Below are 20,382 nucleotides of genomic sequence, written 5' to 3'. Positions count from 1 at the left end.
CTGAAATGTACAATAATCCCACCACAGGAGTTGTTTGAAGAATGAGATTCTTGTGCATTTCAGTACTATATCTGGTGAAAAGAACTGACAGATGGAATTAAGAAATGCTTGATCATCTACACATACACACACACACACCCCATGCATCCAAACCAACATACAACTAGTGTGACTAATTTTAGGCCTACTAGTCTCTAGTCCCTTTAACTGCAACAGGCTGAGCAACACACTAAAGCAAATAGATACGGACATCTAGATTTTTTGTTCTCAAACTACTTCTACTTATATATAGTTGCTTAGGCTCATTCATACTTGAATAACTTTACTCATGTGTGAGAAGTCCCCCTTACTTGTGGAGGTATTTGCAAGATCAGACCTTTATTGATTAAGTAAAGCACTTGAACTTTAATTAAATGAATCTGTTTTCCCCTTCATATTCTGGCACTCCACACACATTTACTATGTTTAAAATTGTTTATTTAGTTTAAAGAATTAGATTTTCATTTTTTCAGATTTAGATAGGGCTTTCCATAAAAAAAAAACACAGTGGTAGCTGGTCTGTGATCCCCTGTGCATGGATTTGCTGGTTCAATACATTTGCCTGAATTGTGTTGTTGACGAGACTTGTAACTATGAAGCCAATAGTAAGCAGTGGTCTGAGAGAAGAGGAAGTATGGCTAAAGGACCAAATTCTGGCCCCTCATCCCTCCAATCTTGTATGATAAATGTTTGGGACTGAGAAAAAAATAATATTGGGTGCATATAATCTCTGGAGTCCTGTTTTGAATTTCTTGAGCTTACATCCACTATCTTTTTTCCCTCTTGCCTCAAATAAGCCCTGAAGTCCAGTATGGCAGCGTTCATCACTGAGGTCTATAACTGTACCTTTCTACTCTTCTGAAAGTAGAATTCATCCTAAACTATGGGACAGTCTAAATGTCAAAGTTCCTGTGTCTTTAGGCATTAAAATCTCATGATACCCGCATGGGCAGGGTTGGAGTCAGTGATCTGATAGCACTGAAATAAAACAGAACATTGGTCTGAAACTGCATTTTGCCATGTGTGGTGCACATGAAGCTAATAACAGAATGAAGAATCCAGTGAAAAAATAAACACATGTAGGTGTTAATTTCTTGCTCACAGTGCACGGGGGAATTAGACACGCAGGTTTTGCTGACAGTAATTGATTTCTGATTAGTAGTAGTGTTTCTGATTCCTCTTTATATTCTTATGTTCACATGGTCACTGTTCAAACTGAAACAGGTACAGAGAAGGGCTACTAGGATGATCTGAGGAATAGAAAACCTGTTTTATGAAAGGACACTCAAAGAGCTTGGCTTGGTTAGCCTAACCAAAAGAAGGCTGAGGGAAGATATGATTGCTCTCTATAAATATATCAGAGGGATAAATACCAGGGAGGGAGAGGAATTATTTAAGCTCAGTACCGATGTGGACACAAGAACAAATGGATATAAACTGGCCATCAGGAAGTTTAGATTTGAAATTAGGCGAAGGTTTCTAACCATCAGAGGAGTGAAGTTCTGGAATAGCCTTCCAAGGGGAGCAGTGGAGGCATATTTGGCTTCAAAACTAAGCTTAATAAGTTTATGGAGGGGCAATTTTGGCAATTAATTGATCTTTGACTATTAGCGGTAAATATGCCCAATGGCCTGTGATAGGACACTGGATAGGGTGGGAATCTGAGTTAATACAGAGAATTCTTTCCTGGGTGTCTGGCTGGTGAGTCTCGCCAACATGCTCAGGGTTTAGCTGATCACCATATTTGGGGTCGGGAAGGAATTTTCCTCCAGGGCAGATTGGCAGAGGCCCTGGGTTTTTTTCGCTTACTTCTGCAGCATGGGGCAAGGGTCACTTGCTGGAGGATGCTCTGCAGCTTGAAGTCTTTAAACCACAAGTTGAGGACTTCACTAGCTCAGACATAGGTCAGGGGTTTGTTACAGGAGTGTGTGTGTGTGGGGTGGGGGGGGTGAGATTCTTCGGCCTGCATTGTGCAGGAGTTCAGACTAGAAGAATATAATGGTCCCTTCTGATCTTAAAGTCTATGAGTCTATCACAGCCCATCATTGAGAAATCGTAATTTTCCTCATTTATCTAGATACAATTATGATTAATGCACTTTGGTGGTGGTTATTCTTCGACATCAGGAGGAAAGGCTTCCAGGACTTCCTGTCCTACACACTTCCTGGTCCTTTGTTGGTAGTGTCAGTAGTCTTGTGGCTACAAGCATTTGAAATCCTAACAACAAATCCTCTGTAGTTAATACAAGGTTAATAGAAACTGTAAACAAACAGTGTTATTGAATGGTTGTTTGTAATTTTGCTACATACTTCAGTAAAGAGATTCACAGCTATTGCAAGTTGTATGCAGTTGTGATCAACATGCACTTAGTTTATAATACATAATCCCAGATACCTAGAATCTCAGCAGCTACACTGAACCAATTAAATTACCAGTTATTTTTGTTCTTACTGCTGCCAGGGTTGAAATCCCTCTTTGCTTTCTCAGAGTGTAGTAAGGCTGAAATTGGTGGGATTCTATTGTAGGTATTTGAAGACTCAGGTCTGTTTTATCTTCTATCTCGAGGGATTGGTGCTGACCTTCATCACTATGGAAAGCAATAATCTTGTTTTTGATATGACTGACAAATGCAGTCATATCTCACTAGTCATGCGTATACAGGATTTCAGGAGGGCTGGCGTGGAGGATTGACTTAGCGAACAGTCTATGGAAGTTTTTGCTGTGACAAGCACAGATTTTTGCAAGGCCCAGGTGCTCATGTGATTTAAAATTACACGATTCCTAATCTTTACAATATTCTGTGTATATAAGGATTACATATTCTTGAAAGGGTGGGAACACACAAGAACTATTTGGTATTGTTCAGACCCACTGCAGATAGCTTGTAAATGCATTTTTAAGCCAAAATAATCATTGCATCTATGTTTTCAAGGCTCAGCTAAATATTCCCAGAATAATGAGAGCACTGAATTGGAACCACTTTATTTAGATATACCTTTTTGATCAAAAGAACATAGTTTGATAACTAGTCACATAATACTGAGCCCACTCTTATTTTCTTACATGTCTTTGTTTTCTATTTTACTTTGTCTTTACTGGCTTTTTGGATAGCTATGATTTTGCATGCCAGAATGTTACTGAGTACATAGAAATCACTCTCCAATATAACTCAGAGGCCAAACATGTTCCAAGAGGTCTGGACACATTACGGAACACATTAACAAAATCGAATTGTGAAACACATTAAGAAAATCCATATTCTGGACTAAGTTTAAGCCTTCTAGGTCTATGGAAAGCTGCTACAGTGGAATAAGCTGTGGCAGTGCTGCAGTCTATATATTAATAAAGTCTCTGTAGTGATTTAACCTAAAGGTACCAGTAAATATACCAGTACACTGTATCTATTACAAAAAAGAAAAGGAAAATTAAGACTAATGGAGAAGCCAGAGAGCATCGTTAGCTAGAGGTGGATACATGTCCCACTCATAGTCATCTGCTAGAATGGAGAAAATTCTAAACCTACATCCACATAATTCCCTCAGATCCCATCTCTACAAATGCATGTTAGTCGTGAATACAAAACTGTTTAAAAAAGTACATGTGCAAGCTAAGCAGGCTAGAACAGAAATAAGGTTTGTAAGACCATACAGCACTATTTGTGACAACACAGTTTCTGGACAATACAGTGAAAAGAGATTGTGCAGAAACAGTGTTTCCCATGTACGTCTCACCCGCTAGCTGGCATTTTTTCCATGGTTCTCGTGATAACAGCCAGGGCCGGCTCCAGACCCCAGCGCGCCAAGCGCGCGTTTGGGGCGGCGTCCCGCGGGAGGGCAGCAGGTGGCTCCGCTGGACCCATGGCTTCGGTGGACCTCCCGCAGACATGCCTGCAGAGGGTCAGCTGGTCCTGCGGCTCCGGTGGAGCATCCGCAGGCACGCTTGCGGGAGGTCCACCGGAGCCGCGGGACCAGCGGACCCTCCGCAGGCACGTCTGCAGGAGGTCCACGGGAGCCGCAGGACTGGCGACCGCCAGAGCGCCCCCCGCGGCCTGCCGCCCTGCTTGGGGCAGCGCAAATCCTAGAGCCGCCCCTGATAACAGCTGCCCTTCTTGTTTTATAACATTGTTTATGCTATTGCAGTAAGGAATGTATCTGTGCAAAATTACTGCATTTAAACTGAACTCCTATATTGCAACTGGATTATGCCTTTAAAAAAATTCAAGCCCTGACTTTTTTCTCATTTATTTTCTGTTCGATGTGACAAATCTTTATTATAAATAGTCAGTAATCTCTCCATACCTAAGGCTGCAATCAGCTTCCACTATAAAGCCCTATTTTCGGTCCTCTGTAACTTTTGGAAAAATAACTAGGTCTGAAAATTGTCATGTTTACCCTGAAGGTGAAGGAGAATATTTCTGCAATTTTTGAACAAAACTGGCAAAACCATTTGAATGACAGGTGTTAATATGCTGTTTCAAGTCAGGGATAATATTTTAATGTGTACAAAGAAAAATTCATTGTTATGGAGAATTTCAGTCTGGAGGATACATGCTGGAAGTCTCATCCTGCTATTAGTAAAACATCCTTTAAAGGAAACAATAATAATTTTAATAATATGCACCCTTACAGAATGGGGGAATGTATTTTGGAAAGCAGTGACTCTGGAAAAGACTTTAGAGGTCATGGTGTGTAATCATCTGAACATGAGCTCCAAGTGCGATGATATGGCTAAAAGAGCTATGCAATCCTTGGATGCATGAGCTGGGGAATATTGTAAATATTGAAAGTAAGGGTGTTGTATTTCCTCTGTAGTTGGTATTAGTGACACCAGTACTGTGCCCAATTGTGGTGTCCATACGTCAGAAAGGATATTGGTAAACTGGAAAAGGTTTAGAAAAGAGCTACAAAAATGATTTGAGGTCTGGAAATCCTGCTTAGCAGAGAGAAACAAAGAAGCACAATCTTCTTAATTTATCCAAGAGAAGGTTAAAAGGTGGTTTGATTATGGTCAAAAAATACCTACATGGTGAAAAGATTTCTGATAGTAGAGAGCTCTTTAATGTAACATACAAAAACACATAATAAGATCCAATGGCTGGAAATAAGCCACAATTTTTACAGTGAGGGTTATTTAAACACTGGGACAATTTACCTAGGCATTTGGTAGATTCTTTCACTTAAAATGACAGCAAGATTGGATGGCTTTCTGAAGACATAGTATAGCTTAATGGGGAGCAATGGGCTTGATGCAGGAATAAGCAGGAGAAATTCTATGGTCTGTGTTATGCAGAGGAGGTCAGATTAAATGATCACACTGGTCCCTTCTGGCCTTATCCTGTGAAGCTGAAATTTTGACTGCTGTCTAATGCTTCTTTGTCTACTCTGTCTCAAATATAACTTGTTACTGCCACTTCATTCTTTTCACAGAGTGAAAGCTAATGTGCTGCCTATATTTCAAGGAAATAAGGAGTATTTGAGCAAAGTTATGAACAATTTTATTTCACTGACATCAGTAGGAGCAGGATACAGCACTACATATTTGAGAGCATGATGCATTTCATTGGCTGATTGCAGCTTAGAAGGAAGAAAAGTTCCTTCTGTAATTTACTGAGATTTTCCTTTGGCTGCAGTGTTAGGAGCTTGTGTTGTTGGAACTGTGGGGCTAGGGTTCTGTTCTGTTGTAATTTATGGTCATAGCCTGTTGACTGTTTAGGTTTATTTACCTCTCCCTTTTGACTGCATAGAGAGAGAAATCCTCAGACTTTCCCTTTTTATGGGTAAGTCTCGTTCAAAACCAGAATTCTGAACATTTTGAATGGACTGCTTGAAATTAAAGCTATTAAAATAGCTCCATCTGAACTTTTTTGTGAAGCATCTAATAGTTTTCCATGCCCCTCTGTATACCCAATAAAACCACATTACATCACAAATTTCACAGTATAATTAGGTTTACCAATTTCCCCCAACCATACTGGGGTGTAATTCAGGTGCAGCACTGTGGTGCAGAACCATGGTGGCACAAATCATGGATAAATGCATATAGGAAAATATGCTTGTAACATTGGCTTGTGCAGCAGGCAGTTGAAAAGGGAAGGGCTAATAAGAATAATTGAAATCGCTCCTCAAGAATATACTGTGTACAATCAATACATCCCTATTCTTTGATCTGGTCATTGAAAGAATCCATCAGTGACAGGGTTGCTTGTAGAATATAATTTCTGCCAAAAATTTCTCTTCTCCATCATCTTTAGCTATGGAGAATTGTGTCTGCCACTTATCAAATAATGGCAATGAATGAAACTCAGTACTGTTTCTTCCCTTGAAACTGTCTGTTGTTTAAGCCACTGTCAATAATATTCTCATCTCGCTGTATTCCTAAAACACTTATCACTATAGTGCTATACCACAGGAGGCAGCCCCTATGGTAGCAACCTGCATGGAACTTGGCTTGAATGGTAGCTTCAGGTGCAGCTCCTCCGTAAATAATTCTCGTAATAAAAAGCCAGTTTAGTTTTATAAGCATGGAGTCCTCTCATGTTATTAACCAGTGTGACCGGGTTCCTGGGATAAACCACACTGAGAGTGCACACTCAGAGCAGACTGCAAGAAACAGGGCAGACAATCCTCCAAAACTGGTGGTTTATGCTGTAATTAGATTCACCAAACCAGTATCAAAAGAGCTTCTGTAGTACCACACCTGGTTAGAAAGGAGTCTCCTTTAGGCATTCCAGCTCTAGTTCCCATCCAGACAAATTGGTCCAATATAGTGAGAGGTTACTGAAAACCCGGTTACCATATATGAGTTTCTACCAATCCCAAGAGATCAGACACTTAGCTCGAGGTCAATATGTATCTCAGATCTTACCTATCACACTGTCAGCCAATCCTTAGTGAACTAACTGAAGATTTATTTATAAAAGAAAATAAGAGAGTTATTGAATGGTTAAGGAATCATATGGATACAAGTGATTTTCAGTGTTCAGAGACCAGGATCCATAGTAATGATGGAATAGGCTGCTGGCTTGCAAAAGTCTCTCTGGTAACTTCCAAAAGATTGGAAGGTCCTTAGTCCATAGTTCAAAATTCTCCTTTTCGTTGTAAACCCACAGTCCAGAGAAGTGGAGCAGGAATGAGGAAATTGGAGGTGTCTCAGGTATCTTTTATATCTTCCACTATATGCATGGAAATTTACTGTCCCAAACAAAGCCCACGGGCCCTGTGTATGGAAAGTTACTGACAAAGATGGAGTCCGAGGTCACATGTCTGTGTCACATGCCCTTACACGTTTTGCTGAATCACAGGGGTCACCGTTGGCTCCTTGCAGTCTGAGGTGTCCTCAGGAAGAGCCATCTGGAGAGTTGATTCTTCTTAATGGCCCATCAAGCTTGAATAGTCTATTCACAATGAGCTGGTGAGACTGGATATAAACTATTTTGTTGGTGTCACCCTGAGTACAAACACCCTGATGTACAAATACAGGGCCAATATTCATAACTTCAGATACAGTGATGATACATTGATTTAACCAGGATAATCTTACTTGACAGATTTTATTTTCCATTGACACCTTCCATGATACACTTTGTATAAGATTTGTTGCAAGTGTATAACAATGGTAGCAACAAATGGTGATCTTCAATCATACAGCATCAAACCCAGCGCACAGTACATGAAACACCTAACCTGCTGTAAACAAGAGAAGAGGTAATTTAAGGGATGATTTTGCCCTTAAGCTATTCACAGAAATGGTAAATCATTTTGATTTAACAAGATTTCTCATGAGAATGAATGCAAGGGACCTGTATCATGGTGTCAGCACCTAGATGCTACATGCATTAAAAGCACCAAGAAGTGCTTACTATGAATTAAATGTGAAGCTGGCCAAATAGGATTTGATCCTATGCTTCCTCAAGTCAATGGCAAAGCTCCCAATTAATGGTGCAAGGTCAGGGCTATAATGCAAGAAAGGGGTTTAGTTATTTGGCTGAATTTGTAAATCTCAGCTGGCAGCCTCCTTCGCTGTCTCAGCAGCATTCCTTAAAATTGGCATGGAAGCTGAAGAGCTTTCATCCTCAGGGCAGGGTTGGGGAACACTTGCAAACAATCTGCATTTGTCCATGCTATGCCTGTGCAGTGAATAAAAAAATGGCTGTAAATCTCTACCATTGTTGGTCAATCACCATATATGTGCTCCAAACTCCCTTAGAAAAGGGTTAAAAACCAGATGAAGCACTTTTTCTGAGTGTGTGTGGAGGGGAATGAGCAACAATTTACAGTAGATGGAATTTGCAAAAGGCTAATAGTGGGAAAATAGGCCATATTTTGCGTCTCATGGTATGTCTACTCAGAAATTCAAAATCCGTGGCTGGACCAGGTCAGCTGTCTAGGGTTCGCGGGGCTCAGGCTGCAGGGCTGTAAAATTGCAGTGTAGACATTCGGGTTCAGGCTGGACCTGAGCTCTGGAACCCCAAAGGAGGGGAGGATCCCAGAGCCTGGGCCCAAGCCTGAGCCCAAACGTCTGCACCACAACTTTTTAGCCCCGCAGCCCAAACCCTGCAAACCCGAGTCACCTGAGATTGGCCAGCTGTGGGTATTTAACTGGTATGTAGATATACCCTCAGTGATTTTCCCCATGTCCCTTTCAATCATAGAGAACTGAATGATCAGTGTAGCTCTGTAAACATTATCAAGTATATATATTTGTTCCTTTTTAACTTATTATATGAAGTTCAGTAGACTTTTAATATAAAATAAAAAATAATAATCAAGGCACAATCACTTTTCATTGGACTCCCACATTTGTATTTAAATCTTTTATACAGAATGCCTCTTTGGGCCCTGATCTCTTGTCAGTGCATCTATCTTTTAGCATGATTTAAAATGAGAGAGTGAAGCTGTCTCATTTAAATTCCATTGTTTGGCATCTGAAAATTCCCCCACATTTTCTTTAGTTACATGGGGATGGGCAAAGTGGCATTTATGTAAATAAAACGATATCACATACTGCAGTCTACTCTAGGTTATATAATTTAGGTAGTTCTATGTGATTTAATCCTGTAAGGAGGAGAGAGCTTGTAATTAATGTACAGTGGAAACTGGAGATTCTTGAAAAGTAGTAGTTTTGTATGTGATCTTGCAGTTATGTAAAAACATTTACTTCCTTTGCGTGTCTTCACTTTTAAGAAGTTCAGCTATACATGCGTATATAGTTTATTGTATATGTTATTTTCCCCAAACTGATTCCACATGATGTTATTTTCAGTTGCGGAATCAAAGATGTGCATGAATGACTCTGTAAGGGCTCTCCTGTTCAGTATTCCCCAGGCTTTTTCCTTAAAAGCATTCAAAGCCTGTATTCAAAGACCATACTCCACTGATGCTATGACTTCTTGTGATTGCTCCTTCGGTTCTGCAGAATGCAATCCTATTGGAATATTATTATTATTATCATCTATTATTTATTACTGGTTGTTAAACTATGAAAGTGTGCTGTGCAAGACCAACCTACCAAGAAAGTTCTTGCTACTGAGAACCACAGTCTAAACAAATATAAAGCTAAAATGCACTGGGAGAATGTGAGGGGGTGGTGCCCCACCCCCTGAGGAAAAGGACTGAACCAGGCCCGAGAGGCTGCACAGACCAGCAGCCAAGGCCTAGAGAGCCAATCAGGGCAGGAAAAGAGGCAGCCAATCAGGGCCAGGCTAGATCCTATATAAAGGCTGCCTGGCAGAGGAGAAGTCAGTCGTGCCCTGACTAGTGAGGGAGAAGGACTGGCTCCTGAGCTAAGGAGCAGCACCTTGGACAGAGCAGTGCTGGGAAGGCTTGGGGGAGCAGAGCAGAGCAGAGCAGAGCTCTGGCCCAGATACCTGCCAGGCTGAGGCCCTTGCTAGAAGGGGTCGAGAAGGTGCATAGGGCCAAAGGGGAAGTGGCCCAGGGAAACTAGGCAAATGAGAGGGGAGAGGAGGACAGAGGGAGGCTGCCACTAGAGGGTCCCTGGGTTGGGACCCAGAGTAGTGGGTGGGCCTTCCCCGGTCCCTTCCCCCCTTGCATTGCCCTGGCCACCGAGGAGAGGGGCCGAGACAGGCTGCAACCAGCCCCTGAGATGAGGGGCTAGACTCTAGGGTTGTGGTTGGCTACTGAGGCAGGGGCAAACAGAAGGACTGTTGTTAACAAACTGCCCCACCCCCCGGAAGGGAGTGAGACCAGAGGAGTAGTATCCTGAAGCGAATGGAGACTGTCCTGAAGAGGACGCCACCGAGCAGGGAGCAACGCAGGTCCCAGGGCAGCAGAGCGGAGACAACGGGCGAGCTACCACGCATTGAGGATGGTCCGAAGGGGTCGAGAGCTAATTCCCGGGGTGACTGGCAGGAGGTGCCAGCGGTGGTGAGTCAAGCCCCATCACAGAGACCCACAGGAAGGAATCACTATACAAGTATTTTTTTAAACAATTCTTAGCCTGATCATTTTCATATTGTTTCTGTTATGGTGGTACCCCAAGGCACCACTCAGTCATTGTGCTAGGTGCTGTACAATCACACGGGTAATCAGGATCCCTGCCCACAAGAACAGATCCCCATCCTGCAGACACTTACACACATACTTCACTTTAAGGACGACTTCTGTGGGTCTCATCGCAGCAGGATCAGTGCTGAAGTCAAGACAAAGACATAAAGTGCACTAAGAAGGAAGTGGTGAGAGGTTGAGGATAACTGTGATAAGATCATGGTTAGATAGGATACTATGTGCAAATTCAATGGCTCTGAATTATTTGAGCAATTGAGGCTAGATCCTCAATTGGTTTAAATTGGTGTAGCTCCATACAGGTGTGAGTGGGGGCTTCAGCAGCACCCCCTGGCTTGAAGTGGTTTCCATCATACACAGAAAGGTTCACAGTTTTGTTCAGTGGCTTTCAGCACCCCCACTACAAAAATTGTTCCAGCACCCCAGGCTCCATAGAGTTCTAAAGAACAATTTTAAAAGGCCGAGAAACTGGTGCCTGATTTTTAAATTACTTCCCTATTAAACTGTAGCCCTGTGTGCTCCCTTACCAGTTACTCCCACTCTCCTCCATCCTCTGACAAGTGACTGTTGACTCTCTGTTCTTATTTCTGTAGTATTTTGTTGTTTTGACCCCCTTCTATACAGACTGCCCTGTGGCACCCATCTAGCATTATTAGTTTGGGGTTTTTTTAAGCGATGTATTTTACCACAACTCTCTCAAACAATTTGTCTCCGCTTGCCTGCCTACCACATATTCTGTTCTGTTCCACTCAGATTCTTACACCTCTCTCATCACTGTAGTACCTGAGCACCTTCCACTTGGTACCTTAAGTGATGGGACTAGTATCTGTCATATGCAATTCACTCTTTCTCTCATCCTTTCCCCAGCAGGAGAATTGTGTGTGTAGTGTGGTGTTAATTTTGTTTTATAAACTATACATGCACAGTATTGTAATGTATTTATATTCGTGAAGACAAGGACAAAGACGTGCACACTGTATTTCAAGCCAAAGGTGGTGAGGTTTGTGGTGGTTCTGAGGTCCTGTGGAAGTTTGTTCCACAGTCTTGGACTGGCCCCCAAGAAGGCTCAGTTGCCTGTATGGACAAGCTTTACTTTTGTACTAGATTGGTTCTCATCCAAAGCTTTCTGCATTCTGGGACGAGGTCATTGAGTGCCTCGAACATAAGGGATGAGTGGAAACAACTATTTGCCCCCTAAATCTTGGCTCTGCAAGTGTGGGCAGGGCTTACCTCATTTTGGTGGTGCTGGCAGCCACTAAAACAGCTGCTGTGGACTCTCTTTCTCGGAGGATGCTGGGGCCTTCATAAAGGGCCATGTAAAACATTTTGTTTGTGGGCCTAGTGGAAGAAGTGAATCTCTGACAGGGATTTGAATGTTAAGAGCCTCTGGCATGCTTGGATTGAGAAGCTGTTCTGTGTATAGTGGACAGATTACATGGAAAAAGGCACAAAGTTGGGAGTGGAACAAGGAAGTAAAAGCAAACCACATATGGACTTGGTTTTACAATTTGACTTTGAGATGCATCCTTATTGCCTGTGAAAACCCCAATCCTAGAAGCGAACATTGGAAAATGTATTTTAAGTGTTGAGATGACAGAATTCTGATGGGTGTATTTTTAACAGCTAAGTGTAAAATTTAGGGCAAACTTAAGGTATATTTATGGGTAAATAGATCACCTTTCATTCACATCAATTTTACACCACTGTAAATCTTTCTTCAGTGGAGTTACTCTTGATTTACAACCCCATTAGAGAAGAATCAAGCCCAGAGCTTGTTAATGTTAAGGGCATAGTGCAGAGCAAATCTGTTTACTCAGGCTTTTGCATGTAAAGTGGCAGTATATTTATATGCTTGAAGTCAAACTTTTCTTTATTAAGCTTTGAGTAAAGGCTCTAGAACTTGGTCTTTGTTTATTATGGGCTGAGTTTATGTAATATTTGTTATATCCTTTTAAAATGGAATATATAACCAAAAGTAGCTGCAAGGGTGTATTTTAAACTTAGAAGACAAATCAGACAATATATGTGACTTTTTCATTAATCCAAAATCATCTCTAAATATTCTGTTCCATCATAAGCTACTTTTAAATTATCATATGCAATGAAGACATTGTTATTTTCATGAGTGGTAACACCTACTTTTTGCTGAAATGTAGACCATTTTATCTTATGGATGATAAGATTTATAGTTTTTTCTATCTTTTTGTTCACACAACAGGAATAAATACTCTAGAGATGTTCAGAGATTCAAAGGCCAGAAGGTACCATTATGATTATCTAGTCTGGCCTCCTGTATAACACAGGCCACAGAACTTTCCAAAAATAATTCATAGAGCATATCTCTTAGCAAAACATCCAATCTTTATTTTAAAATTGTCAGTGATGGCAAATCCACCACACTCCTCCATAAATTGTTCCTGTGGTTAATTATTCTCACTGTTAAAAATCTACACATAGTTTCTGGTCTGAATTTGTCTAGGTTCAACTTCCAGCCCGCCATTGGATTGTGTTATATCTTTCTCTGCTAGACTGAAGAGCCCATTATTAAATAATTGTTCCCTGTAGTGGACTGACTATGTGGAAAAATTCAGAAAGTTAGGAGTGGAAGAAGGAAATAAGAGCAAACCAGATATGGACTTGGTTTTGCTATTTGACTTTGAGGTTCATCCTTATGTATTTCTGTACTTAGACCGCAGTCACGTCAACCCTTAACCATCTTAGATCGAGCTGTTTGAGTCTGTCAATTTAGTTTATCACTATAAAGCATGTTTTCTAATTCTTGTGGCTCTTCTCTTAACCTCTCAACATCCTTCTTGAATCATGGTCTCCAGAATGGGACACAGTGTTGCAGCAGCCTTTCTCCTTCAGTAATATAAAAGATACTGTCATTTTGTTCATCATTCTGGGATGTTTTAGCAAGACCGTTTCCTAGCAATTAGTAGCATCATTTAGCAACCATTAATCAAAACTTTTGCACACATTTTTTCATCTTGAATTCATTCAAGTTCCAGTTAAAAATTCACTCTTTTCATGAGACCCACAAGTAATCTGTTTTTATTTTAAAACAAACACACAAAAGAAACCCAATTAAGTCATCTCTTCCTCTAGATTTCCCAGTACATCTTACCTTTGTTCCTTAAGTTCTGTGCAGCAGGTGGCCTAAGAAAATCTTTATTCCCTGTGCATTAATGCACTTTTGACCAGTTGATGTACACATTCATATCTGGATTGTTTTTGCATCAGCACCTGAATTAAATAGAGCTACTTTGCTGGACTTGAGATTAAACTGGAAAATAGGTGTGAGAACCTCTAAAGCAAAAAAGCGAGAAACAAGGCTCACTTTTCTAGAGAGTATTGCAATATACAGCTGTCACTGGGAAGGGGATATAAACCCTGGAAGTAGAGGAGAAGCTCCCTAAAAATATATAGTTTCCCCAAGAGAAAAAGGAAAAAGTCAATGAGGCATAACTCTTTTATAAACTGGTCTCCACTTGAACTTAATGGTACCTCTTTTCCCCTGGCTTATTCCCTTTTGCTCTATTTGTAAGACTGCATTAGAGCAGGTTTTCTGAATTGCGTACTTAATTTAGATGGAACTGGAATGGAATTGGCATTATTCTGTGTAGGGACTTTCTCCCCTCAGGGGAGATGATTATCTGAAATGCAGTTTCAGGCAGGGTATTTCTTCAACATCCAAGCTGGGACACTATGACATTTTAATTTTAGGCTCTGGTAATCAGTATCTCTCAGTCCTCAAGTTCACTGAATGTTTTGATAGAACTCAGGGCCTAGACTAGTTCTGAGAAATTGTTTCCAATTTTAGTCTCTCAACAGCAAAACATGAAGACCAGCATTCTTCCAGACTTGCTCATTCCTAATGGGATCAGGCCACCTTTTTTGCTTAGCAAGGCTGAAATGTCTATCCCTTTTAATACCGCTTACAAGAATTCACACTCATTTAGTATTCCCACTGCAAGTGCTATTAAATAAATACTCTTTAATGAGAGTTAAAATTACAACACAGAGAAATGTGCTAGTTTGTTTGGAGTCACATAAAAGACTTACTGCAAATCCATAATATTCCATCTATGCTGGAATATATTTTTCACTGTTAAATCAGTAGCCTGCAGTGTGTTTACAAACTGGCAATGTTCATTTAATGAATCAGATTGTCTATGTATCAGAGGGGTAGCTGTGTTAGTCTGGATCTGTAAAACCAGCAAAGAGTCCTGCAGCTTATAGACTAACAGATGTATTGGAGCATGAGCTTTCGTGGGTGAATGCATGCATCCGACGAAGTGTGTATTCACTCACGAAAACTCATGCTCCAATACGTGTTAGTCTATAAGGTGCCGCAGGACTCTTTGCTGCTTTTACAGATTGTCTATGGTTTATTCATCTGGAGTCAGTCATACTATGAACACCAAAACTACTTCTTAAGAGTCATCCTTGCCCCTTTTCCTGATCCCTCTGTAAATTTAACAGTGGGAACTGGGTCTTTTGTTTATACCATGTATTCAGTGGTAATGACTATACTCGCCATCCTCCTCTGAACTCCTTGTAGACTAAGAAACAGAACTTGCAGTTTTCTCTTCCATATTGTTTGATTGCTCTTATTCTAGAAGCAGTCTGTGAATGTTCTCATCAATTGTCCTGACCTAAGGCCAGTTTGACAGAAATTATGACTATGCTTTGTACCTAAAATATAATCAAACACTGAAAGACCATATTAATTTGTATGTGTAATATGTATAACAGATTTATTACAACATTTTAAATATAAACTTCATTCATCAAAATATTGTCTTAGTGTACGTACATCTTTAGTGTTGCTTCAGCAGTCGAGAAATTGTAGATACAACCATAGATTGTATATAGTAACTCCTCACTTAAAGTCATAGACTCATAGACTTTAAGGTCAGAAGGGACCATTATGATCATCTAGTCTGACCTCCTGCACAATGCAGCCCACAGAATCTCACCCACTCACTCCTGTAACAAACTCCTAACCTAGGTCTGAGTTACTGAAGTCCTCAAATTGTGGTTTGAAGACCTCAAGCTGCAGAGAATCCTCCAGCAAGTGATCTGTGCCCCATGCTGCAGAGGAAGGCTAAACTTTAAATGAGCCAATCTGCCCTGGAGGAAAATTCCTTCCCTACCCCAAATATGGCAATCAGTTAAACCCTGAGCATGTGGGCAAGACTCACCAGTCAACACCCAGGAAAGAATTCTCTGTAGTAACTCAGATCCCACCCCATCTAACATCACATCACAGACCACTGGGCATACTTACCTGCTGATAATCAAAGATCAGTTGCCAAATTAATTGCCAAAATTAGGCTATCCCATCATACCATCCCCATCATAAACTTATCAAGCTTAGTCTTAAAGTCAGATATGTCTTTTGCCCCCATTACTCCCCTTGGAAGGCTGTTCCAGAATTTCACTCCTCTAATGGTTAGAAACCTTCATCTAATTTCAAGTCTAAACTTCCTAGTGTCCAGTTTATATCCATTTGTTCTTGTGTCCACATTGGTACTAAGCTTAAATAATTCCTCTCCCTCCCTAATATTTATCCCTCTGATATATTTATAAAGAGCAATCATATCCCCCTCAACCTCCTTTTGGTTAGGCTAAACAAGCCAAGCTCTGAGTCTCCTTTCATAAGATAGGTTTTCCATTCCTCAGATCATCCTAGTAGCCCTTCTCTGTACCTCTTCCAGTTTGAATTCATCCTTCTTAAACATGGGAGACCAGAACTGCACACAGTATTCCAGATGAGGTCTCACCAGTGCCTTGTATAACGGTACTAACACCTCCTTATCTTTGCTGGAAATACCTCGCCTGAGGCATCCTAAAACTGCATTAGCTTTTTTAACGGCCATATCACATTGACGGCTCATAGTCATCCTGTGATCAACCAATACTCCAAGGTCCTTCTCTTCCTCTGTTACTTCCAACTGATGTGTCCCCAATTTATAACTAAAATTATTGTTATTAATCCCTAAGTGCATGACCTTGCACTTTTCACTATTAAATGTCATCCTATTACTATCACTCCAGTTTACAAGGTCATCCAGATCTTCCTGTATGATATCCCGGTCCTTCTCTGTGTTAGCAATACCTCCCAGCTTTGTGTCATCCGCAGACTTTATTAGCACATTCCCACTTTTTGTGCCAAGGTCAGTAATAAAAAGATTAAATAAGATTGGTCCCAAAACTGATCCCTGAGGATCTCCACTAGTAACCTCCTTCCAGCCTGACAATTCACCTTTCAGTACGACACGTTATAGTCTCCCCTTTAACCAGTTCTTTATCCACCTTTCAATTTTCATATTGATCCCCATCTTTTCCAATTTAACTAATAATTTCCCATGTGGAACTGTATCAAATGCCTTACTGAAATCGAGGTAACTTAGATCCACTGCGTTTCCTTTGTCTAAAAAATCTGTTACCGTCTCAAAGAAGGAGATCAGGTTGGTTTGGCATGATCTAACTTTTGTAAAACCATGTTGTATTTTATCCCAATTACCATTGACCTCAATGTCCTTAATTACTTTCTCCTTCAACATTTTTTCCAAGACCTTACATACTAAGTCGTCCCGGTTAATGTTGTTTCATTGCTGATCAATTTGATACATGCTCGTTTAAAGTTTAGCAATGCTCCCTTATAACCTTGTTTGGCAGCCACCTGCTTTGTCCACTGCTTGCAGAAAGAGCAGCCCATTGGAGCTAGCTGATGGCGGGGCTTGGAACCAGGATGGACTCCGATCAGCTCCCCACTCCCCTAAGTTCCCTGTGTGGCAGCTGCCCAGCAGACTATCAATTGCCTGGCAGTTCAGCTGTCCCTCCCCCCACTGCTGTGTGCTGCTCCTGCCCTCTGTCTTGGAGCTGCTCCAGGGAGCCTCCTGCTTAGAGGGGTGCTAATGTCAGGGTGTCCCCCTCCCCTTGCTTCTTCCCCCCATCTCCATAGAGCGGGAGGAGGACACACGACAGGGCTCAGGACAATGGAGGGAGCTTACTGGAAGCAGCTGCTGTCTTAACTTGTTGATCTAATTAAAAGGGTAATGTACTTAGGCCTGGTGTACACTATGATTTTAGGTTGAATTTAGCAGCGTTACCTTGACTTAAGCCTGGACCCGTCCACATGACTAAGCCCTTTTTTTCGACTTAAAGGGCTCTTTAAATTGATTTCTTTACTCCACCTCGGATGAGGGGATTAGCGCTGAAATCGGCCTTGCCGGGTCGAATTTGGGGTAGTATGGATGCAATTCGATGGTATTGGCCTCTGGGAGCTATCCCAGAGTGCTCCATTGTGACCGCTCTGGACAGCGCTCTCAACTCAGATGAACTGGCCAGGTAGACAGGAAAAGGCTCACGAACTTTTGAATTTCATTTTCTGTTTGGCCAGCGTGGCAAGCTGATCAGCACAGGTGAACATGCAGAGCTCATCAGCATGATGTGCACATTGTCGGGGCACATTGCCCAGCCCATACTTTGTGAGAAGTCTGTCCATGCCTATGTCCTCATCACTCTCGTCACCACGCTGCCGTTGCCTCCTCGCCTGGTTTTGCTTTTGCAGCTTCTGGTTCTGCGCTGAAAAAAGGCGTGAAACAATTGCCTGCCATTGCTCTGACAGAGGGAGGGGCGACTGACAACATGGCTTACAGGGAATTAAAATCAACAAAAGGGGTGGCTTTGCATCAAGGAGAAATACGAACAACTGTCACACAGAATGGCCCCCTCAAGGATTGAACTCAAAACCCTGGGTTTAGCAGGCCATTGATTTCACAAAACAAATTGGGTCAATTTCTTGTTTTGATCCATCTATCTTTTACATCTTACGCTGGCAGCAGATGGTGCAGTACGCCTGCTAGCCATCATCTCCTGGCTGCTCGCCAGAAGATAGTGCAGTATGACTGCTAGCCATTGTCATCTCCGGGCTAGCCATCGTCACTCCCATGTCTGCCCAAGAGCCCTTGACTGACCTCACCGAGGTCAGCTAAAAGAGCACCCAGGAGTATGACAACGATGGCTACCAATCGTAATGCACCATCTGCTGCCAAAAGGAAATGATCTGCTGCTATGTAGCAACGCAGTCCCACATCTGCCAGCACCCAGGAGATATACGGTGATGGTGAGATGAGCAGGCTCCATGCTTGCCGTGGTATGGCGTCTGCTCAGGTAACCCAAGAAAAAAGGTGCCAAACCATTGTCTGCTCTTGCTTCACGGAGGGAGGGAGGGAGAGGGGTCCTGATGACATGTACCCAGAACCACCTGCGACACTGTTTTTGCCCCATCAGGCATAATAATAATTGGAGATATACCTATCTCCTAGCACTGGAAGGGACCTTGAAAGGTCATCAAGTCCAGCCCCCAGCCTTCACTAGCAGGACCAAGTTCTGATTTTTGCCCCAGATCCCTAGGTGGCCCCCTCAAGGATTGAACTCACAATCCTGGGTTTAGCAGGCCAATGCTCAAACCACTGAGCTATCCCTCCCCCCGAATTGGGATCTCAACTCAGAATTCCAATGGGCAACGGAGACTGTGGGAACTGTGGGATAGCTGCTCACAGGTCAACGCTCCGGAAGTCGACGCTAGCCTCAGTACTGTGGATGCAGTTGGCTGACTTAATGCACTTAGAGCATTATGTGTGGGGACATGCACAATTGACTGTATAAAAATGATTTCTAAAAAAACGACTTCTATAAACTCGACCTAATTTTGTAATGTAGACATACCCTTAGAGTGGGGTCAGTAGACTTAAAGGGGTAATGCACATGTCTCATACACAGGGTGTGTCTCGGTCTCTCTGCCATGCTGTCTCCCATCCCTCCATTCGGGCTGCCTTGTAGAGTGAGGCTACGTTAACAACAATGTGTTAACCCTTGGGGGCTCAGCTGAGTGCTAGTTCATCATTTAGCAGTAAGGCATTCCCTGGGAAATATCCCACCCTCTTCCACCCTCTGACTCCCTGGAACCTAACACCCTCCCTCCCAATCCATTTACATTAATTCTTATAGGGAAATTGGATTCACTTAACATTGTTTCACTTAAAGTAGCATTTTTCAGGAACATAACTACAACGTTAAGTGAGGAGTTACTGTATATGATAACTTGAGGGTGGAGGGTTCAGTGCCTTAGGAGTTGACACATGCAGAAATTTGCACTCATACATTTGCCCATATACTTCCTGAAAGTCAGGCACAGTATACACAAGTGTTCAAAAAGCCATTATCAGCACTGTGAAAATCAAACCAGAGAGATTCTCTTCTCACCACTATTCTTTCTGGACTTTCTCCCATTTATAAAGAATAGAGCTGTTTGAAAATTTTAAATGAAAAATATCCTTTCCACCCAAAAAGTTCATGGAAAACCTTCTCTCCCCCCTCCCCACCCCCAGAGTTTCAGTTGATGGCTTTTTTTGGTTTTAAAACAGAATCACAGGAAACTCAGGGGAAAAAGTGAATAAATAAATTTAAAAAATGCTGTGTAAAATAATTGGCATTTTTCGACCAGCTTTGAGAGGTTTCCCAAGCTCACCTCATCCTCCAGAGTCACATTGTATCTATCTGTTTTAAATCTTTATATTTTATCAATCCTGTTAATCTGATCAGATTTCTCCATCCATTGTATGCTTATCAACCCTGGAACCTGAAGGCCATAGCTATCACAGTACACACACACAATAATTTTTTTGTCATTTTCTGTAAAATTTTGACACCAAGTTTCTATAAATCAATAACATTCTAACATGCTACATCTCATTTGTTTTTCTTCTGTATGCTTTCTTCAGTTAACGTTTCCCCATCTTTTCCAGAA

The 20,382-nt window shown here is 41.7% G+C and overlaps 1 protein-coding gene across 3 annotated transcripts in view; it reads left to right on the top strand.

The window, feature by feature from the left end:
* Window positions 1-20,382, top strand: part of PLXDC2 (plexin domain containing 2) — a 403,152-nt gene that overhangs the window by 82,934 nt on the left and 299,836 nt on the right. The window contains exon 1 of one of the 3 annotated variants that reach the window (XM_039526380.1): window positions 9,958-10,421. The exons of the other annotated variants lie outside the window; for them this stretch is intronic. The gene's annotated coding sequence lies outside the window, so the exon portion shown is untranslated. Of the gene's footprint in view, window positions 1-9,957; window positions 10,422-20,382 lie in introns of those variants that run through there. 3 annotated transcript variants of the gene reach the window in all.

The sequence above is a fragment of the Mauremys reevesii genome, linkage group 2, assembly GCF_016161935.1.
Source record: "Mauremys reevesii isolate NIE-2019 linkage group 2, ASM1616193v1, whole genome shotgun sequence".
Classification (NCBI taxonomy): Eukaryota; Metazoa; Chordata; order Testudines; family Geoemydidae; genus Mauremys; species Mauremys reevesii.
This window is presented reverse-complemented; position numbering and strand designations above follow the sequence as displayed.